Source organism: Lissotriton vulgaris, chromosome 1_1 (assembly GCF_964263255.1).
Source record: "Lissotriton vulgaris chromosome 1_1, aLisVul1.2, whole genome shotgun sequence".
Taxonomy (NCBI): Eukaryota; Metazoa; Chordata; class Amphibia; order Caudata; family Salamandridae; genus Lissotriton; species Lissotriton vulgaris.
The window spans coordinates 45,165,875-45,189,695 of NC_141685.1; the positions used below are offsets into that span (position 1 = coordinate 45,165,875).

Genomic DNA, 23,821 nt, shown 5'->3' on the forward strand with positions numbered 1-23,821 from the left:
CCCCACTGCCCACGCTGCCTGTGCATTTACACCCGTGACCCCTGGACTTGCCCCCACTGCCCATGCTGCCTGTGCATTTACACCTGCAACCCCTGGACTTGGCCCCAATGCCCACGCTGTCTGTGCATTTACACCCATGACCCCTGGACTCAACCCCACTGCCCACGCTGGCTGTGCATTTACACCTGTGACCCCTGGACTCGCTCCCACTGCCCACGCTGCCTGTGCATTTACACCCGTGACCCCTGGACTCGCCCCCACTGCCCACACTGCCTGTGCATTTACACCCATGATCCCTGGACTCGCCCCACCTGCCCACCCTGCCAGTGCATTTACACCTGTGACCTCTGGGCTCTACCCCACGCTGCCTGTGCATTTACACCCATGACCCCTGGACAAGTCCCCACTGCCCACGCTGCCTGTGCATTTACACCCATGACACCTGGACTCGCCCCCACTGCCCATGCTGCCTGTGCATATACACCCGTGACCCCTGGACTCTCCCCCACGCTGCCTGTGCATTTACACCCACGACCTCTGGACAAGTCCCCGCTGCCCAAACTGCCTGTGCATTTAGACCCGTGACACCTGGACTCGCCCCCACTGCCCATGCTGCCTGTGCATTTACACCTGTGACCCCTGGACTTGCCCCCACTGCTCAAGCTGCCTGTGCATTTACACCAATGACCACTGGAATTGCCCCCACTGCCCACCCTGCCTGTGCATTTACACCTGTGACCCCTGGACTCGCCCCCACTGCCCACTCTGCCTGTGCATTTACACCCGTGACATCTTGATTCGCCCCCACTGCCCACGCTGCCAGTGCATTTACACCCGTGACCCCTGGACTCGCCCCCACTGCCCACGCTGCCTTTGCATTTACACCCATCACCCATGGACTCGCCCTCACTGCCCAAGCTGCCTGTGCATTTACACCAGTGACCCCTGGACTCGCCCCACTGCCCACTCTGACTGTGCATTTACACCTGTGACCCTTGGACTCGCCCCCACTGCCCATGCAGCCTGTGTGTTTACATTCGTGACCCCTGGCCTCGCCCCCACTGCCCACGCTGCCTGTGCATTTACAACTGTGACCGCTGGACTCGCCCCCACTGCCCACGCTGCCTGTGCCATGCCCCCACTGCCCACGCTGCCTGTGCATTTACACCGGTGACCCATGGACTCGCCCCCACTGCCCACGCTGCCTGTGTATTTACACAGGTGACCCCTGGACTCGCCCCCACTGCCCACGCTGCCTGTGCATTTACACCCATGACCCCTGGACTTGCCCCCACTGCCCACGCTGCCTGTGCATTTACACCGGTGACCCCTGGACTCGTCCCCACTGACCACGCTGCCTGTGCATTTACCCCTGTACTCGCCCCCACTGCCCCCGCTGCCTGTGCATTTACATCTGTGACTCCTGGACTCGCCCCCACTGCCCACGCTGCCTGTGCATTTACACCTGTGACCCGTGGACTCGCCCCCACTGCTCAGGCTGCCTGTGCATTTACACCCGTGACCCCTGGACTCGCCCCCTTGCTGCCTGTGCATATACACCCGTGACCCCTGGACTCGCCACCACTGCCCACGCTGCTTGTGCATTTACACCTGTGACCCCTGGACTCGACCCCACTGCCCACGCTGCCTGTGCATTTACACCTGTGCACCCTGGACTCGCTTCCACTGCCCACGCTGCCTGTGCATTTACACCAGTGACCCCTGGACTCGCCCCCACTTACCCCGCTGCCTGTGCATTTACACCTGTGACCCCTGGACTCTCCCCCACGCTGCCTGTGCATTTACACCCATGACCCCATGACAAGTATCCCCGCTGCCCACGCTGCCTGTGCATTTACACCCGTGACACCTGGACCTGCCCATGCTGCCTGTGCATTTACACCCTTGACCCCTGGACTTGCCCCCGCTGCCCACGCTGCCTGTGCATTTACACCCGTGACCCCTGGACTCGCCCCTACGGTGCCTGTGCATTAATATCCGTGACCTCTGGACCCACCCCCACTGCCCACTCTGCCTGTGAATTTACACCCGTGACCCCTGGACGCGCCGCCACAATGCCTGTGAATTTACACCCGTGACATCTTGACTCGCCCTCACTGCCCATGCTGCTTGTGCATGTACACCTGTGACCCCTGGACTCGCCCCCACTCTGCCTGTGCATTTACACCCATGACCTCTTGACTCGCCCCCACTGCCTGTGCATTTACACCCGTGACCCCTGGACTCGCCCCCACTGCCCACGCTGTCTGTGCATTTACACCCATGACCTCTTGACTCGCCCCCACTGCCCAAACTTCCTGTGCATTTACACCTGTGACCTCTGGACTCTCCCCCACGCTGCCTGTGCATTTACACCCGTGACCCCTGGACGCGCCCCCACGCTGTCTGTGCATTTACACCCATGACCTCTGGACTCGCCCCGACTGCCCACGCTGACTGTGCATTTAAGCCCGTGACCCCTGGACTCGCCCCCACTGCCCACGCTGCCTGTGCATTTACACCCATGATCCCTGGACTCGCCCCACCTGCCCACCCTGCCAGTGCATTTACACCCGTGACCTCTGGACTCTCCCCCACGCTGCCTGTGAATTTACACCCTTGTCCTCTGGACTCTCCCCCATGCTGCCTTTGTATTTACACCCATGACCCCTGGACTCACCCCCACTGCCTACGCTGCCTGTGCATTTACACCTGTGACCCCTGGACTCGCCCCCATGCTGTCTGTGCATTTACACCCATGACCTCTGGACTCGCCCCCACTGCCTGTGCATTTACACCCGTGACCCCTGGACTCGCCCACGCTGCCCTTGCATTTACACCTGTGACCCCTGTACTCGCCCCCACGCTGCCTGTGCATTTACACCTGTGACCCCTGGACTCGCCCCCATGCTGTCTGTGCATTTACACCCATGACCTCTGGACTCACCCCCACTGCCCACGCTGACTGTGCATTTACACCGGTGACCCCTGGACTCACCCCCACTGCTCACGCTGCCTGTGTATTTACACCGGTGACCCCTGGACTCGCCTCCACTGCCCACGCGACCTGTGCATTCACACCCGTGACCCCTGGACTTGCCCCCACTGCCCACGCTGCCTGTGCATTTACACCGGTGACCCATGTACTCGCCCCCACGCTGCCTGTGCATTTACACCTGTGACCCCTGGACTCGCCCCCATGCTGTCTGTGCATTTACACCCATGACCTCTGGACTCACCCCCACTGCCCACGCTGACTGTGCATTTACACCCGTGACCCCTGGACTGGGCCCCACTGCCCACACTGCCAGTGCATTTACACCAGTGACCCCTGGACTCACCCACACTGCCTAAGCTGCCTGTGCATTTACACCTGTGACCCCTGGACTCAGCCTCACTGCCCACGCTGCCTGTGCATTTACTCCCCTGACCCCTTGATTCGCCCCCTACTGCCCACGCTCTCTGTGCGTTTACATCCGTGACCCCTGGCCTCGCCCCCACGCCAGCTCACAGTAGTGTTAGTCCAGGGAAGTTATTATCCTAAAGTTTCCCGTTCAACTGATTAGCTACCTCTGGTTCAGTAGTCCCTATGAACCTAATGAAGGCCCTCCTTTTTTCCTGGAATACGATACATGACACTATCATTTCTATTTTTTCTAATGATTGGATGCCCTACATCAGATGGTAGTAACTTTAGCTACAAGACGCTTCTTTTATTCTTTAATTTGTTGTTATTATTTCACACTTCAGGTAGATTGGATCAACGCCACTACCTGTGAGGCTGGCGGCATTTTCACAAAACCCAATGTGTATATTAAACGCATTAAGTACTCACACACCAGCCTCACTATGTATATACACTTCCACTGCACCACTGTTTAACTTCCCCTTAACTTCACTTCCCACCTGTGGGTTGGTAGGCACCTCACTTTTTGCTTGTTTACGCGAGTTCTGTGCAACTACACTTTTATATGCATCACATTTTTAGGACCTGTACATATGTAGACATTTATCCATATATTTTCGAGCTGTCGAGGGACTTCCAGCACTATTTTTACACAGCACTATGCTGCAATATTACGGTAACAATCACATAAGATTCAGTTCTTCTGTTTCGGAGGGTGGGAACTGCTTCTGCCGCACGTGTCCATAGACTCAACCATTCTACACAGATTGACCTACAAACAAGCACTATGCTGTCATATCGGTCACCACGCCCACGCCAAACCTACGCAGCAATGTTTGGGCCCCCGCATTATACATGTAACTGGCTGCTCACTATGTGTATGGTTGTACAAGTTTGTTTAAACACCCGAGCACCATCCCACTCACCTATGAAACAGAGCCATCCTGTTCATGGCAATCACCAGTCTCATTCGACATGCTCATGATTTATAGTCCTTTCGCTATGTCTATTTTGCTTTACAACATGCTTGATGAAGTAAAATCGTGATGTCACATATGCTGCCTTGCAACACGTAGTAAACTTGCTTGATCATTACTATGAACATAGTAAAAATACTGCCTCTCCATCACAATGTATATAAATTCACCTTCTCACCATTGCAAGCGCTATGTGATCAAGGCTGTATGTCTGGCGGCCGAAACGCGTCGTTTGGACATTTGATGCTGTGACTAAACATCTCTGAGCACTAAGTCTTGCCTGTGGAGTCTGTTTCCTGGTCCTGCGCCGCTGTTCTAGATGGTCGCACTGCTGGGATTTTGGTTTGATAGATAGATGATAATTAAAACTTGCACTAAATTTGGGTCTTCCTCGTCTTTTTCGTTCTCCTGAAGGCGAGCCTCGTAGCATATATATATATATATATATATCCATTCACAAGAAAAATATTCCAGCACTCCGCTTGTTAGCAAAGATTTAGTTTATTCAGCACACTGTAAAAAGCCTACGCGTTTCGAACCAAATGGTTCCTTCTCACGGCAGCATTAAACAGTTGTCCTACTTCACTTTCTGTATTTAAATATATTTGACTTAATAGTGCATTATGGGACATTCAGTTAAGTACGGTTTGCGCTTCACCGAAATGTTGCAATAATCACAGTTTCAACATGATTACATTATTTACATTTTCATCATGCATTTGACGAATTATTTGTTTTAGCATTACTGTGTTTTAACAGTATTCGCGTTTATGGCTAAGTGCCCAACTGTCGAGTTATTGGAAGCGTACTCTCTGTCCCTCTACTTGCAATATTATGGCGACCTAGCAGTGTTTCTGTGCTCTGCACCTTTTTTGGATACTGGTTCTCCAAATCACAGGACTGTTTGGTTTAGTTTTTCATTCCCTCGTGCATGCAGTCTTTGTATCTAGGGCTGAGTGCCCTTACCACTGCTATGTAGCGGTCACCACTGATATTTATTTGTAATCACACCGATCAATAGAGAAATTGTTTTTGTTGTTTTTATACTTCCTGAGCAGTACATATCTATTTGTGATGTTCATGTTTCTGGTTCATAAGTTTTACAATTTTTTGCAGTATACAAGGAATCCTGGAGATTGTCAGTTTGTGAATTATAGATGGAAGTAAAGTTCCTCGTCCCCGTTCAGGCCTGTGGGGTGTTTGGTTCTGAATCGCATAATTAGTTTGGATTCCAGTCTTCGTAGTTTAAGCTTTCTGTTTCCACCTCGTTCGTGTTGAGGGATCGTTGCTAAGCCAAAAAATTGCATATCTTTCCATGTTTTGTTAGGATGGTTTTTTAGATGTTGGTGGGAGAGGAGCATAGCTTGAAGAGAAGAAAACGACCACCATATGGCCAACGTAGCACTATGGCTGCGCTTCATTGATGATCTTTTTTTTATTATGGAGGGGAACGAGTTCTGAATTTCAAATCTTCTTTGATGAACTAAACAACAATACGGTAGGCCTGAAATTCACACACACCATCAGCAACAAAGAGGTGGAATTCCTTTACACTAAAATCTATGTGCGGAACAACCAAATTCAAACCACAACACACAGGAAGAAAACGGCCACCAACAGTCTACTGCATGGACGTAGCTTCCACCCGGAGAAACTGAAGAAAAGCATTCCGTATGGAGAACTTTTAAGAATGCGGAGAAATTGTTCTGAAGAGTCCGAAATGGAAAAGAACTTCAATGAAACCAAAGAAAGATTCGTACAAAGAGGATACAAATATCAGGATATCATGAAGGGCGAAACGAAGGCCAGAAACAAAACAAGAGCTGAAACTTTGCTGACCAAACATGAAAAGCAAAACACAAATGAGAAAAACACCATAACAGAACCACCAAGGATGATCATCACTTACAGTAAAGAAAGTTACAAGATTCAGACAATACTAAGGAAGTATTGGCATCTAATTCAAAAAGATCCAGACATAGGCAAGAATGTAGGAGAACGACCATTAATAACCTACAGACGAGCACCTAATCTCTCGGATCATCTGGTCCATAGCCACTTTGAAAACAAGAAAACAAATAATTGGCTAACAGAAAAGAACAAAGGATTTGTGAGATGTAATACTTGCAAGGCCTGCAAGATAGGGAAAAACACAAAGACCATAAAAGATCTGGCAGAAAAAGTATATACAGTAAGAGAACATATAACTTGCAAAACCAGCTTCGTAGTATACATGCTCCAATGTTATTGCAGCAAGAGGTACATTGGAAGCACGACGTGCCCCCTAAAAAAGCGGACCCTAGAGCACATCCGTGCCATACAAAATGGAGATCTGGCATATGCAATGGCCAAACATCTAACAAACCATCCTAACAAAACATGGAAAGATATGCAATTTTTTGGCTTAGCAACGAATTTGAATTTGAATTTGAATTTAAAAACTTTTCTATAGCGCACTTTTACCATGCGGTTTCATGGCGCTGTTGGATTGTGAGAAGCGGGCAGGAGCAGAGGGGGATTAAGCATTGTAGGCTCGGGAAAAGAGAAAAGTTTTGAGACCCTCAACACGAACGAGGTGGAAACAGAAAGCTTAAACTATGAAGACTGGAATCCAAACTAATTATGCGATTCAGAACCAAACACCCCACAGGCCTGAACGGGAACGAGGAACTTTACTTCCATCTATAATTCACAAACTGACAATCTCCAGGATTCCTTGTATACTGCTAAAAATTGTAAAACTTATGAACCAGAAACATGAACGTCACAAATAGATATGTACTGTTCAGGAAGTATAAAAACAACAAAAACAATTTCTCTATTGATCGGTGTGATTACAAATAAATATCAGTGGTGACCGCTACATGGCAGTGGTAAGGGCACTCAGCCCTAGATACAAAGACTGCATGCACGAGGGAATGAAAAACTAAACCAAACAGTCCTGTGATTTGGAGAATCAGTATCCAAAAAAGGTGCAGAGCACAGAAACACTGCTAGGTCGCCATAATATTGCAAGTAGTGGGACAGAGAGTACGCTTCCAATAATTCGACAGTTGGGCACTTAGCCATAAATGCGAATACTGTTAAAACACAGTAATGCTAAAACAAATAATTTGTCAAATGCATGATGAAAATGTAAATAATGTAATCTTGTTGAAACTGATTATTGCAACATTTCGGTGAAGCGCAAACCGTACTTAACTGCATGTCCCATAATGCACTATTAAGTCAAATATATTTAAATACAGAAAGTGAAGTAGGACAACTGTTTAATGCTGCAGTGAGAAGGAACCATTTGGTTCGAAACGCGTAGGCTTTTTACAGTGTGCTGAATAAACTAAATCTTTGCTAACAAGCGGAGTGCTGGATTATTTTTCTTGTGAATGGATTAATCACGGGACCCTGTCCTGGTCCCGACTCCAGCACCAACTTGCGTAGTGCTCCCTCTGCGACAGGATGGATCGTGTATAATATATATATATATATATATATATATATATATATATATATATATATATTCTACTGGCGGTCGCCAGTAGGCAGTTATAGTTAGGATTTTTTTCAATGCAAAATCTCAAAATTCTATTTGGAATAACTTTGGCGCCGGTTGAGGAATCTGCCTGAAAATTTCCTCAAATTTGCCTCGCGGAGCTCCGGTCCTTCCTTGAAAGTTTGGGGAGGATTCGTCAAGCGGGGCCGAGTTAAAAGGGGGGTCCCAAAACGTGTTTTCCCCATGTTAATTTCCATAGGGCGGTCGACCTCACTTTTAGCCCGAACGGCTGAATGGATTTCCACCAAACTTGGCAAAATTGTAGGGACTGGTAGCCCGATGTGCCTTTGCTATGTCTCAAGATATGTGCTCCAGTGGTTTTTGAGTAATTTAGGTTAAAACATTTATTTTTTATATATATATATATATATATATATATATATATATATATATATATATATATATATATATATATATAGGCGCGCACCGGTACGCGCACCGGGGAGAGCACTGGGCGTGCTACGCGACTTGCGCGCGGAAAGCTGATTGGCTCTCGGGTGTCTGTAAACATTCGAAACAGTCCGGAGCGGCCGCCATCTTGTGTCTCGGTAAGATCGAGACGCAAGAGGTGGCAAAAACAAAGGGGGAAATGACCATAAGGGGGCAGAGTAGACCCCCCCCTGACCCCCTAGGTTTGATGTGGGGGCTATAAAAGGGCAACGCGCAAAAAAAAATATTTTTTTTCGATTTGTGCGGGGGGAGCGCCCGGTACGCGCACCGGGGAGCGGACCGGGGAGCGTAGCATGGGGAAAACCCAGTTTATTCACTGCGTCATCTCTACGACCCTTTCTTGCGTCAATACGCCCCTTTTGCATACATTACACCTGACGTAGGTATAATGTGGCGTAGGGGTTTACAAAGTGACGCATCTACCTAGATGCGTCACTTTGTAAATATGACTGAATAAGGTGCATTTTTTACAGCACTGGTGCGTCACAAAAAGTGACGCACCGGTGGCGTTAAAGTGACGCATGGCCTCATAAATGAGGCCTTCAGTCTTCTAGTCATGCGTCATATTAAATATATGACGTATTATGTCGGAAGTACTTACAGATACGTCAGTATTTCAGACGTATCTGTAAGCACAAAAGTGATGCATTGCTGGAGTGTGTCACAAAAATGATGCAACTCCAGCAATGCATCCTTTCACATGGGGCCAGGCCCCATGTGAAAGGGCCTGCATCAGTCTTACGCCTGCTGTGATACAGGCGCAAGATTTGGACGCAACAGCGTCATAAAAGTGACGCAGTGATATCTCATAGATTTCACTGCGTCACCTCTACGACCCTTTCTTGCGTCAATACGTCCCTTTTGCATACATTACAACTGACGTAGGTATAATGTGGTGCAGGGGTTTACAAAGTGACGCATCTACCTAGATGCGTCACTTTGTAAATATAACTCAATAAGGTGCATGTTTTACGCTGCTGATGCGTCACAAAAAGTGACGTACCGGTGGCGTAAAAGTGACGCATGGCCTCATAAATGAGGCCTTCAGTCTTCTACTCATGCGTCATATTAAATATAGGACATATTATGTCGGAAGTACTTACAGATACGTCAGTATTTCAGAGGTATCTGTAAGCGCAAAAGTGATGCATTGCTGGAGTGTGTCACAAAAATGATGCAACTCCAGCAATGCATCTTTTCTTACCCTTCCACACCCCCGTTCCTTTTCAACATTTTCTTTGAATATCCACATTCCCCATGTTCACTCTCCTTCTCCTCACTCTCCTTCCCCACACTCACCTTCTTTCAGTCCCCCTACTTCACTTCCTTTCTCCTCTCATACCTTTCTGTTCTTTCTTACTCATTTTCCTTTCCATTATCAATGCACTCCACTTCACTTACTCTTTTTCATTTTTTTAAGAATATAGCTCTTTGATGAGAATAGGAGGTAGTTCTGAAAAGAACTTTCTTTTTCTTCTTTTTTTAGAACAAAAACAAAAACAGGGAATGGAAACTGCAACAGGAGGAAAAAAAACCCAAAAAAATAGGGCTGGGAACGGCAGCGATGGTTCTCCAATGCTCGAACCATGAGCAGAACACTTTGCTCCCCAAAGGTAAGTAGCTGATCACAGTATCTGCATTTCAGGACGTCTTTGTTAAATGCAGGCTGAATGTTTGGAACCAGCTCTTGCGATCGCCCCCTCACTGAAGTAGTTGCTCCTCCGGTGGATGTAGAGGCCCCATCACTGGGAACCTCTTGTGCCAGAGCCCTGACACTTTCCCGGGCAAAATTCTGGGGGTACCTCCTCTCCACATTGCAAAGCATTGTGGAGTTCCCAAAAGAATATTTCTTGGTGGGGTCACCCCGTGACAGGACTGTGTGACAGATCCTGCACTCCACTTTTGGAGCATTGACCTTCTTCTGGTCATCAGGTATGGAAAAAAAATTCCAGATGAAATGCTCTTTGACCTTCGGCTGAGGAGGCTCTTCATCAATGAATTCAGAGTCATCTTCACTGCTGGATGGTCTGGCAGCCATGATTATCCAAGATATCCTACAAAGAACCAAGAGCAAAAAGGCAGGTCTTTCAGTCACAAAAGTGAAAGAAGAAGTGAAGGAAATGGGTGGGGATTTCATTCTTTGTAAAAAAAACTGTTAGCAACCAATAAAAAGTGTTATTTTAAGGTCACATGACTTGACGCGCTGACGCTGCGCGTACCGGAGCGCTTCCGGGGGCGCATACGCGGCGCGAACGTAGGTGCTTCTAGGGGCGCATACGCGGCGCAAACTTAGGCGCTTCCGGGGGCCCATACGCGCCGCGAACGTAGGCGCTTCCGGGGGCGCTTACGCGGCGCGCCTAAGTGACGTTTTGATAGTTTCACGGAAATGCAAAATTATTTTCATTTCCTTATTAAAAAAACTGCTTTTATATGTATGGTACTAAATGTCTTGCGTTATTATTTACTTTTCATTCATTTTTTTTACACGAACGCAAGTAGCGCTCTGGGTGCGCTTTCCAGAGAGCTTACCGGTGCGCGGACCCAGAGCGCCCCAAGAAAAAATGATAAAAAATAAATAAATTTAAAAATATTATTATTAAAAAAAATAATACTAATTAATACTCACACAAAACAGTAAATTAAAAAAAATTGTAGGTTATAAACTTGATATAGAAAGGAATTAGCATTTAAAAAACCTATGAAATTCACTGAAAAAACCATAGGTTTCACACCAGTTATAGTTAGCTGGAAATTTTACTGACATAAAACCATTGAAATCCCCACGTTATAGTTAGTTGGACTCACTATAACTTGCGCGCCTGCAATGCACTGCTGATGACGTCACATATTACATCACTCATGACATGGTCAGTGACATCACTCATGACATCACTGAGAAGGCCTTTAATTGGAAAAGCGGATTTGGGCATAATGCATTTCAACAGTCACGTCTTCCTCAGATGCCGCCGCCACACTGAAAACAGCCCCACGCCTCCGTTTTAAAATCAGTCTGCAGTTCTCCCTTGTTAAGAAGGACACACCTCCCCTATCATGTGCTCATTCACCTGCTGCATTCCGGTAAGTCCTACAGCTCCCAGAATGCATCTTTTCTGGGCTGATGGTACGAGGGGATACTTGAAAAAATGAAATCCTTGTGGAAATGGTGTGTTGCAGAACAGGGCGCGCTGTGTCCTGTGTAAATTATTTCCTCCGGCCTCCTCGAGTCCCCACATACATTCCAACCTCCGTGGCACAGCTCGGCAGGGTCATGGGCTGACTACAATGAACCCAGCCACCTCGTGAAGTCACGAGCTGCCTACTGGCAGTGTCCCTTGCTTGGCCAGTGCTTGAAGAGGTGGGCTGGAGCAATCCGATACCTCGGGAGAAGAAACAAAAACCTGCTTGCGCAAACACCAGTTAAATCTCCAGCCAGCTTTGTATATATACATATATTGGAGAATCCAGATACAATGCGGTTCAGTTCATGAATGGACACTGCGCCAAGGAACATGGACTAATACTCGCCACAAGGCAGAAAACCAGCGGCAGTTGGACAGGACTTTCCTGTAGTAACAACTGGGACATTGATATAATATAATATAAAATAAAATATAACAAAATATATGGAGAAATGATATGGAAAATGATGATTACACATGTATATACAGGCAAGCCTCCAAGAGAACATCATACAATGTATTTATGTACCTTTAATACAGTTATAAGAGAATACCATGTAAATGGAATGTTCTAAACTACCAGACCCATAATGCATCATAAAATGCTAACAGGTATTTCTGGTATAAAATGAAGAAATTAATGTAGGACAAATGTTTTACACTGTGACCAAGACCTGCCGGTCAAAACGCGTAGGTGTGGAGAGAGCTGTTGATGGCAGAAGCCTTGAAAATAAACCTTTAATGAAATAACCTATCTGGGAGAGTGCGAGCGTATTGTTTGGTAGCTAATTGAATTCGGTGAAGGTCCGTCCCACCACTTGCACCAGCTGTGAGAAGCGCGCCCTCCGTGTCTGGACGAAATTGGTGATTAAATATATATAGATATATATAGATAGCTCAATACAAAAGATGTTTACCTATCCTCAATGAACTTCCATTCTCCTTATTGAGTGGGTACAGTATTAGTTGTACGTAGGGTGGGAAAATCCTCGCCTCCGTGACATTAATAGAGTTTAATTTTCTTTCATGATAGCTCGGACATATTACATTCCTTGTTAGCACCGTAGACTCTGATTATGCAAGTTTAACGCTTATTTACCACCAGTGATGCCACCCCCATCACTGGGTTGAAGCAGAATTTCTTAAAAGGTAGAGTCCAAGGACCAGGCTGCCGCCCTCAAACTATACTCAAGACAGATACCCAAGGTATAGGCCTTTGATGCCATCGAACCCCTCACCGAGTGCAACCAAAAGATGGAGACACGGATTCCACCCTTGGTCATAATTCACCAAAATCATTGTGGACTGGTTACTGGGGGAACCGGCTTGAATGGTTTCTTGATTGCAGTGAGCAGCTGTTTTGTCCCAGGGAGCCTAACCTCCACTGTTATGGTTTCATAACCACGTAAACAACTTACTATGCACAATTTAGGATTGTCTGGCAATGCCAGATATTCAACTATCCTAGTGTGAGATTTGGAATTTCTGGACACTGTGAAAGTAACTCCTTCCAGTGTGTACACTCTGAAAGAAATTTCCATGGCTCTGACATGACAAACTAGCTATTTTACTCAACAATTCCTTTCTGGAAAGAAATTGGTTGTCCTGCCCAGATTCCAAGAAGTGCAGAACCACATTCATGTCCTACAATTGTGAATATTGAGGTTTGGGAGGAATTAAAAGTCTGAATTCTCTGAGAAGTCTATATACCAGAGGATACATTCCACGTAACCTTCCTTCCCATGAAGTGGAGATTGACCTTCTCTATCAAGAGGTGGCAGTTTCCATGGACATCCCTAAGAATGTTTTGAGTCTGGGGAACACGGATTGGAGAATCTAAAGAAAGTTGAAGAAGAACTGGAAACCAAGCTTGCAATATCCAAAACAGTGTCCATATCAACAGGTTCACCTTCTGTCTCCTTACCTGTGCCATAAGCTTCACGATCATGGACAACAGGGGACATGCATAATTGAGTGTCTGCCTCTAGTCCAGAAAGAACACATCAGTTGGCTCTGCCAAAGGGTCTGTTCAGCAGCTTAAAAACCGAAGAAAAAAGGTGATCCGGTCTTGATGATAGTAGGCCTATGCGGCATGGTCTCCACCGGGTCATTATCAAGTGATCAAAATACAGAGGGGCTGAGTTACTAGGAACTTACTTTTTTTACGTTTCAGTCTGTGATTACATGGAGTCCCAATGGGAGAGCCTCCAATGTCACTGAGGCTTTCCTCTCCAAGCAGAATTAGCAGCATTGTCTGGCCAAGTCTGCTAGGACCTTCGACCTGGTCCCGCTCGACGATTTATGTATCGGACCACTGATACGTTGTCCATCTTTAGAAGAATCAAGCATGAGTCTCCGTCTCTCAACATGCTGAAGACAGTACAAGGTTTCCAAAGAGACCTTCTCAGGACTCCAGTACAGTGCAGGTCCCTGATGGTGATTTCACAGATGAAACAAGCCCTCAAAACCAAGAGGTTAAGGCTGTCCTGGACAAATGGGCTGTTTGGACAACAAATGTAAATGTATAGGCATTTATATAGCGCACTACTTACCCGTAGGGTCCCAAGGCGCTTCGACCGCTGCGAAACCCTTCCTGGCTTCCCTGAGAGATGGTCCCTTAATGGGTATCTCCAGGGTGAGACCAGGCATCCCCTGCGGTCTGGTGGGGCCGTTAGTGAAGATGAGGCAAGCTAATGCCCAGAGTTGCCGAGTGTGATCGCTGATCAGAGTGGGCACCGAGGCGAGAGAATTATCGAGTCCGCTGACCCTGGTCTAGAAACCTGCCGCGCCGGGAATCGAACCCTGGTCCCGGGCCGTCCTCTGCTCTCGGGTCTGCCGCCTCTAACCAGTGAGCCACACTACTTCAGACTACATCTGCCAGGTTTCAGAAGCAAGTTCTTTCTGATGCAGAAAGTAGACATGGGTGACTGACTGGGCATTAACCTGAGAGAAGAAAGCTTGTGGGTTGCATACCATCATCTCAAGATGGAGGGTTTTCACAACCTCAAGAACATTTGCTTCCAAATGACTGAATAGTGAGAGTGGACCTGAAAGAGGAGTACCTTATGGTCCCTATCTTTGGCCGACATAGCATATTTCTAAAGTTTGTGTAGACAGGTCAACTCTACAAATTTGTCTGCCTACCTTTTGGGCTCTCATCGGCTCCTCAGCGTTTCACCACATGGGGCTCTCTAAGATTCAGAGGCAAGAGGCTTATCTTTATGGACATGAAGAATGAGACGAGGGCCCGGTTCCTCGACCATTCCATCAACCAGGCCATGAGCTTCAGAATCAGCCCCATCATCGAGGTCTGCCAGTGCAAGTGAATCCTCCTCTCCAGGGGTATGGTCAGGATCAAACTCGGCCCCACTGTTGTCTAAGGATGACAGGCGCCTTTTCAGGAAATCCTGCCTCAGCCTTCCCAAGCATTAGAAGTAGGAGCCTGTGATGGTCTTTTGGCCTTGGATTTACCCCAGCTTCATGACTTCCCTTGAACTTCTATGGGACACGAGACTGCCCAAGCTTTCCCCAGCTGAGGTCCACAGAGCGTTTCGATGCTAATAAGATGATTTGCCTACTCTCCTGCTCCAATAAGTTGGAGACTGTTTTTGTAAAGATGCATCTATAGCATCAAATGCTTCATCAAAGGGGGGACCACCTGGTTGACCAGGGTGTGCCCCACCCCCACACTCCCATCATCTGCCATGGTGCGCAGGTGTAATTGTAAATATTGACCCTGGCATTAGGAATGGCTACTTGGAATGTAGGAGGGTAATTGCCCTCCAGCCCATTGTCACTCACCACTGTTTTCCTTAGATTACTGCACGTATCCCAAAAACACCCTTGGATACATGGGACAAATCATGCTATGCAGATGAGCACCTAATGTACTCCCCACAATACATCCCTACCTCGTGCATAAATGTCAGCTTTCTGGAGGAAAAAAAGGTAAGTAATGCAGCTTTGAAATTACACGTACGCTCTCCTGATACGCTGCCAATCTATGAGAGGAAAGAGTGCTGGGTGCTTGTGAGATGCAAAGCTGTGCATTCTAACTCAAGCGCCCTCTAGAAGCGCACACCCGTCACTCCGCGACACGGATTACTGACTGGGGCCTGCAGCACTAAAACTCCCCCGGGGAGCGAACAGTTCAAGCTTTTGCAAGGGTGCAGTCACCGTGTGTGCACTTCCTGACCCACAACTGCCAAACACAGCTGTCACAGGGGGAGGCAGGCCGGGCTGATGAAACACCAAGAACTCAGTGGGGGAAACTATTTAACGAGAATAATGACATACACCCCAGGGGGTGACTGGACATATAGAAATTAAAGTTGCAGAGCAGTCACAAATCATGCACATTGTTTCTCTGTAATACCCATATATGAAAAAACCCTTATCCGGCAGCTGAGCAACAAAAAAAAAAGAAGGTGCTTTTCCTGGTAGTCTGTTTTGCTAGAAAGGAGGAGCTGTTATTAGTGACTGTTTTCTTTAGGCTTGGGTCCCATGGAACAGGTAGTCTCAGAATGTGTTTTATAGTTCAATGTGGCTGATGAGCTGCTGAGCTAAAAAAACAGAGAGAGAAATGCATTATCAGAAGCCTCTGGTCCCAACATAGAGTTCGCTTTAACTTTGCATATATGAGAGCACTTTGGAACATTTAAGATGGAATACCACTGGTGCTCCACCCCAGATGTATGAAACGCATGGAACTCTAAAGGTTTGACGGTGCTCAGCAGGATTAGAGGGGTCACAGGCTGAGACCTGCCAACAGATGAACATTTTTCAGTATGTGCGGTGGGGGGCAGGTCCTTGAAGATGACAGGGCTTTGCGCAGAGCACAACCCGAGGCACTTTAAATTCACCCCTCCACCCCCAACACAAAAATCAAAGTTTCTGAGGCAGCCGCCGCTGTCCCAGGAAGTTTCACACTGACATGGACATCAGCGTCACAGTACCTCCAAATAATTCACTGGAAACCTGCTCGCTACTCTATTCCAAATAATTGTGTCCGAACCGTGTGATATCACTTGCTCAGCCAATATTGTGTGACACACGGCGGCACCGAGTGAGTTGGAAGGAAAGCAAGTTACTGTCTCCCATCATGTGTTGTGTCCACACCCTGAGCTGCTCCTCGCAGTTCTTGACTCCAAAGGCCAAGCTCCACAGTCTAACTTCAATGCACATTCTGAAGGAAGGAGACAGAGACCTTGTGGTGTTCACTGGGCGTGGCTAAACCTGCGACCTACCTATGCTACTGTGGTGTGTGCAAGCTGTGTTAGAATGTTGGTGATGGATGTTTAAAGTCAGTGTCTGGTGATGGAGAGGTGATAATACACTGCATATCTTGGTGCTACATAAGTGGTCACAAGTTGATGACAGTGGCAGATAATCTTTGGTTCACGGCTAGAGTCCACACAGCTGTATCAGTAGGAAGGTGTATAATGAGCTAAAGCAGTGTTGCAAAGGAAGATTCCCTGGAATATACTGGCACAACATTCAATATTTCAGGTGTGAGGTGTCAAATCTCACTTACCAGCATTAAGAGAGAAGAGCATGTGAACTTTTGATAGTACCTGTGCGATGAGGGTGTTAACCCTGCTGCTTCATGACCCAGGCTGAAGAATGTTCTAAACCATTCCCTCTCCGGCAGTACATAGCAACACATGACATGTGGCCTCAGAGAATCCTAGAGATGGAGAGGCATCATACATGCATCTTACACATGAAGCTGTTCACGCTCACTCGAGTGGATGCCATAATTGAACATTTAAAGGGCTTTCTGTGAGCTAGATACTGTTCACGTGCACTGGAGTGTACAACGTAATAGAAGATGTAAAAGGATAAAAGGTTTAGCAGGTTTTGCGTCAAGAACAATCAATTTTATTAACAACATGGAGGTGAAGATTGTGCTTTTCAGTCTTTGCTGCAATATTCGCAGCGGCCATTAAGAACAGTCAAACACCAAAAACTAAATTTCCCATCAATTCAGTGACTAATCAGCACATACATGTCCCTTTATCAACCAGAGACACCAAAACTACGCCTCTTTCTTTGCGCAATCCAACAAAAGATCAACAACTTGGAACTTCACATCCAGAAAAACAAAAAGTCACTTTAACTCCACTATGGATGTTACGATACAGAATTCCACTATAGCGTAAAACCCTTCAGGTGGTCATGGAAGAGAAAACTTTGTCACCAAAGACAGCAACTCCAGAAGAACCACAGGATACAACCTGTTAATGGTGCAATGCCCATATGGCTGTGCAGCTTTCTAGAACGGCCTTTACTCCTGCTCAGTACATGAAACCACTTCAAACAAGGTAACGTCCAACCCAAAACAGAACATTCAAATAACAGAGAAGGACATCGAATGAACATATTCAAACCCGGCACAATCCTAGAATATAATATTAAGAGCTTGATTTATTATTGGGTGGATGGTATGTAGTTCCGTCATGGGACGAAAGTAAATTACTCTATCCCCATGGTGGAGAGGCCGTCCGCCTAATTTATAAATGACCGCCAAGCAGGCAGTAATTTATCAAAACATGACGGCGGTTCCTGGCAATGTGTGTTACTCTATTCTATGGGGCTGTGCTAGCAGGACGCAGCCCTGTAGCATGGAGCAATTGTTTTTTACTTGCAAAAAGAAAATCCTGAAACTGGATTTTCTTTTTGTAAACAAAAAATATAATGCTCCTTTCGCCATGGGAGTCTTCTCCCATGGTGAGCGGAGCATTATAATATTTTTATTGTTCCTTCTGGCGGTAAGAAACAGTAAAACAATTACTACATGTCCAGCATCCACATTGGACATGCTGCCAACATGGAAATGAGGTCCTAATTCACATCAAATGCACATGTTGACTAACAGTGGGATAGCCTTTACCCCCTGCCCTTAATAGAATTGAAAATTCCTAAAGAAAAAGCTATAATATTTGTTATTCTAGTTCAGGACCAGAGGATGAGATTATGCTTGTTTAAAGCTGGTCAACGAGCACAGATGCCACATTGGCTTATAATAAAAATGTATTGATAGTAGAATCAGATTAGCATATCTATACCCTCATAATATTTTCCAAGCTAGAGCCTAATAAAAATGTTTTGGGCAGCACTGAGCCCCTGACTGAGTGTGCCCAAATGTACTCACGTCTCCCCCGTCTTCTGCCATAAAATGCCCAACCCATCTGACCAGATCAGCTGATCTGACAGGACCAAAGGGCTTTTGGCAATCAACAAATGGCCTTCAGCATCTAGCTTGAGTCCCACTGAGCAAAGCTCATGAGCTTTCAAACATTGTACAACATTTAGAGTCATTAGGAAAACCTAAATATGATTCATTGAGAAGAGGTGATATTCTGTCCAGAAATGTGGACAGACATCCCTTCAGGCGAACAAACCTCTGAGATCTAAAGCTCTTATCACCAAAGATCTGCTGCATGACACCCAGCATAGAAGCACCGCCAGTCTGAACAACAATCAAGAGCCCCTCTGCCCCGGAGTGCATGGAGGCAAGAATAATGACCCCTGGACTCACCTCGAAGCCCCCACTTCCCTCTGGTGTCCCCTCTCCCTTGGACTCACCTCGAAGCCCCCACTGCCCTCTGGTGTCCCCTCCCTCCCCCATAGACTCACCTCGAAGCCCCCACTGCCCTCTGGTGTCCCCTCCCCTCCTCCCTAGACTCACCTCGAAGCCCCCACTGCCCTCTGGTGTCCCCTCCCCTCCCCCCTGGACTCACTTCGAAGCCTCACTGTCCTCTGGTGTCCCCTCCCCCCTGGACTCACCTCGAAGCCCCACTGCCCTCTGGTGTCCCCTCCCCCCTGGATTCATCTCGAAGCCCCCACTGCCCTCTGGTGTCCCCTCCCCCGTGGACTCACCTCGAAGCCCCCACTGCCCTCTGGTATCCCCTCCCCCCTGGACTCACCTCGAAGCCTCCACTGCCCTCTTGTGTCCCCTCCCCCCTGGACTCACCTCAAAGCCCCCACTGCCCTCTGGTGTCCCCTCCACTCCCCCTGGACCTACCTCAAAGCCCCCACTGCCCTCTGGTGTCCCCTCCCCCTCACCCCTGGACTCATCTTGAAGCCCCCACTGCCCTCTGGTGTCCCCTCCCCCCTGGACTCACCTCGAAGCCCCCACTGCCCTATGGTGTCCCCTCCCCCCTGGACTCGCCTCGAAGCCCCCACTGCCCTCTGGTGTCCCCTCCCCCCTGGACTCACCTTGAAGCCCCCACTGCCCTCTGGTGTCTCCTCCCCCCTGGACTCACCTCGAAGCCCCAACTTCCCTCCGGTGTCCCCTCCCCCTGGACTCACCTCGAAGCCCCCACTGCCCTCTGGTGTCCCCTTCCCCTGGAGTCACCTCGAAGCCCCCACTGCCCTCTGGTGTCCCCTCCCTCTGGACTCACCTCGAAGCCCCCACTGCCCTCTGGTGTCCTCTCCCCCCTCCCCCTTGGACTCACCTCGAAGCCCCCACTGCCCTCTGGTGTCCTCTCCCCCCTCCCCCTTGGACTCACCTCGAAGCCCCCACTGCCCTCTGGTGACCCCACCCCCCTGGACTCACCTCCCTGGACTCACCTTGAAGCCCCACTGCCCTCTGGTGTCCCCTCCCCCCTGGACTCACCTCGAAGCCCCCACTGCCCTCTGGTGTCCTCTCCCCCCTCCCCCTTGGACTCACCTCGAAGCCCCCACTGCCCTCTGGTGTCCCCACCCCCCTGGACTCACCTCCCTGGACTCACCTTGAAGCCCCACTGCCCTCTGGTGTCCCCTCCCCCCTGGACTCACCTCGAAGCCCCCACTGCCCTCTGGTGTCCTCTCCCCCCTCCCCCTTGGACTCACCTCGAAGCCCCCACTGCCCTCTGGTGTCCCCACCCCCCTGGACTCACCTCCCTGGACTCACCTTGAAGCCCCACTGCCCTCTGGTGTCCCCTCCCCCCTGGACTCACCTCGAAGCCCCTTCTGCCCTCTGGTGTCACCTCCCCCTAGACTCACCTCGAAGCCCCCACTGCCTTCTGGTGTCCCCTCCCCTTGGACTCACCTCGAAGCCCCCACTGCCCTCTGGTGTCCCCTCCCCCTGGACTCACCTCGAAGCCCCTTCTGCCCTCTGGTGTCCCCTCCCCCCTGGACTCATCTCGAAGCCCTCACTGCCCCCTGGTGTCCCCTCCCCCCTGGACTCACCTCGAAGCCCCACTGCCCTCTGGTGTCCCCTCCCCCCTGGACTCACCTCGAAGCCCTCACTGCCCTATGGTGTCCCCTCCCCCCTGGACTCGCCTCGAAGCCCCCACTGCCCTCTGGTGTCCCCTCCCCCCTGGACTCACCTCGAAGCCCCCACTGCCCTCTGGTGTCTCCTCCCCCCTGGACTCACCTCGAAGCCCCAACTTCCCTCCGGTGTCCCCTCCCCCCTGGACTCACCTCCCTGGACTCACCTTGAAGCCCCACTGCCCTCTGGTGTCACCTCCCCCTAGACTCACCTCGAAGCCCCCACTGCCTTCTGGTGTCCCCTCCCCTTGGACTCACCTCGAAGCCCCCACTGCCCTCTGGTGTCCCCTCCCCCTGGACTCACCTCGAAGCCCCTTCTGCCCTCTGGTGTCCCCTCCCCCCTGGACTCATCTTGAAGCCCTCACTGCCCCCTGGTGTCCCCTCCCCCCTGGACTCACCTCGAAGCCCCACTGCCCTCTGGTGTCCCCTCCCCCCTGGACTCACCTCGAAGCCCCCACTGCCCTCTGGTGTCCCCTCCCCCCGGGACTCACCTCGAAGCCCCACTGCCCTCTGGTGTCCCCTCCCCCCGGGACTCACCTCGAAGCCCCCACTGCCCTGTGGTGTCTCCCCCCCGGACTCACCTCAAAGCCCCCACTGCCCTCTGGTGTCCCCTCCCCCCTGACTCACCTCGAAGCCCCCACTGCCCTCTGGTGTCCCCTCCCCCCTGGACTCACCTCGAAGCCCCCACTGCCCTCTGGTGTCCCCTCCCCCCTGGACTCACCTCGAAGCCCCCACTGCCCTCTGGTGTCCCCTCCCCCTCCCCCCTGGACTCACCTCGACGCCCCAACTGCCCTCTGGTGTTCCCTCCCCTCTGGACTCACCTCGAAGCCCCCACTGCCCTCTGGTGTCCCCTCCCCTCTGGACTCACCTAGAAGCCCCCACTGCTCTCTGGTGTCCCCTCCCCCCTGGACTCACCTCGAAGCACCACTGCCCTCTGGTGTCACCTCCCCCTGGACTCACCTCGAAGCCCCCACTGCCTTCTGGTGTCCCCTCCCCCTAGACTCACCTCGAAGCCCCCACTGCCCTCTGGTGTCCCCTCCCCCTGGACTCACCTCGAAGCCCCCACTGCCCTCTGGTGTCCCCTCCCCCCTGGATTCACCTCGAAGCCCCCACTGCCCTCTGGTGTTCCCTCCCCTCTGGACTCACCTCGAAGCCCCCACTGCCCTCTGGTGTCCCCTCCCCTCTGGACTCACCTCGAAGCCCCCACTGCTCTCTGGTGTCCCCTCCCTCCTGGACTCACCTCGAAGCCCCCACTGCCCTCTGGTGTCCCCTCCCCTGGACTCACCTCGAAGCCCTCACTGCCCCCTGGTTTCCCCTCCCCCCTGGACTCACCTCGAGGTCCCCACTGCCCTCTGGTGTTCCCTCCCCCCTGGACTCACCTCGAGGTCCCCACTGCCCTCTGGTGTCCCCTCCCCCTCCCCCCTGGACTCACCTCGAAGCCCCCACTGCCCTCTGGTGTCCCCTCTCCCCTGGACTCACCTCGAAGCCCCCACTGCCCTCTGGTGTCCCCTCCCCCTGGACTCACCTCGAAGCCCCCACTGCCCTCTGGTGTCCCCTCCCCCCTGGACTCACCTCGAAGCCCTCACTGTCCTCTGGTGTCCCCTCCCCCCTGGACTCACCTCGAAACCCTACTGCCCTCTGGTGTCCCTCCCCTCCCCCCTGGACTCACCTCGAAGCCCCCACTGCCCTCTGGGGTTCCCTCCCCTCCCCCCTGGACTCACCTCGAAGCACCCACTGCCCTCTGGTGTCCCCTCCCCCCTGGACTCACCTCGAAGCCCCCACTGCCCTCTGGTGTCCCCTCCCCTCCCCCCTGGTCTCACCTCGAAGCCCCCACTCCCCTCTGGGGTTGCCTCCCCTCCCCCCTGGACTCACCTCGAAGCCCTCACTGCCCCCTGGTGTCCCCTCCCTCTCCCCCTCCCCCCTGGACTCACCTCGAAGCCCCCACTGCCCTCTGGTGTCCCCTCCCCTGGACTCACCTCGAAGCCCTCACTGCCCCCTGGTTTCCCCTCCCCCCTGGACTCACCTCGAAGCCCCCACTGCCCTCTGGTGTCCCCTCGCCCCTCCCCCCTGGACTCACCTCGAAGCCCCCACTGCCATCAGGTGTCCCCTCCCCTCCCCCCTGGACTCACCTCGAAGCCCCCACTGCCCTCTGGTGTCACCTCCCCCTGGACTCACCTCGAAGCCCCCACTGCCCTCTGGTGTCCCCTCCCCCCTGGACTCACCTCGAGGTCCCCACTGCCCTCTGGTGTTCCCTCCCCCCTGGACTCACCTCGAGGTCCCCACTGCCCTCTGGTGTCCCCTCCCCCTCCCCCCTGGACTCACCTCGAAGCCCCCACTGCCCTCTGGTGTCCCCTCCCCCCTGGACTCACCTCGAAGCCCCCACTGCCCTCTGGTGTCCCCTCCCCCCTGGACTAACCTCGAAGCCCCCACTGCCCTCTGGTGTCCCCTCCCCTCCCCCCTGGTCTCACCTCGAAGCCCCCACTCCCCTCTGGGGTTCCCTCCCCTCCCCCCTGGACTCACCTCGGAGCCCTCACTGCCCCCTGGTGTCCCCTCCCTCTCCCCCTCCCCCCTGGACTCACCTCGAAGCCCCCACTGCCCTCTGGTGTCCCCTCCCCTGGACTCACCTCGAAGCCCTCACTGCCCCCTGGTGTCCCCTCCCCCCTGGACTGACCTCGAAGCCCCCACTGCCCTCTGGTGTCCCCTCCCCCCTGGACTCACCTCGAAGCCCCCACTGCCCTCTGGTGTACCCTCCCCTCCCCCCTGGACTCACCTCGAAGCCCCCACTGCCCTCTGGTGTCCCCTCCCCTCCCCCCTGGACTCACCTCGAAGCTCTCACTGCCCCCTGGTGTCCCCTCCCTCTCCTTCTCCCCCCTGGACTCACCTCGAAGCCCCCACTGCCCTCTGGTGTCCCCTCCCCTCCCCCTGGACTCACCTCGAAGCCCTCACTGCCCCCTGGTGTCCCCTCCCTCTCCCCCTCCCCCCTGGACTCACCTCGAAGCCCCCA

At 51.1% G+C, this 23,821-nt stretch overlaps 1 protein-coding gene across 2 annotated transcripts in view; it reads right to left on the reverse strand.

Annotated features, from left to right (window-relative positions):
* LOC147737148 (uncharacterized) overlaps positions 1-23,821 on the reverse strand; it is an 88,581-nt gene that overhangs the window by 51,850 nt on the left and 12,910 nt on the right. The gene's annotated exons all lie outside the window — the stretch shown is intronic.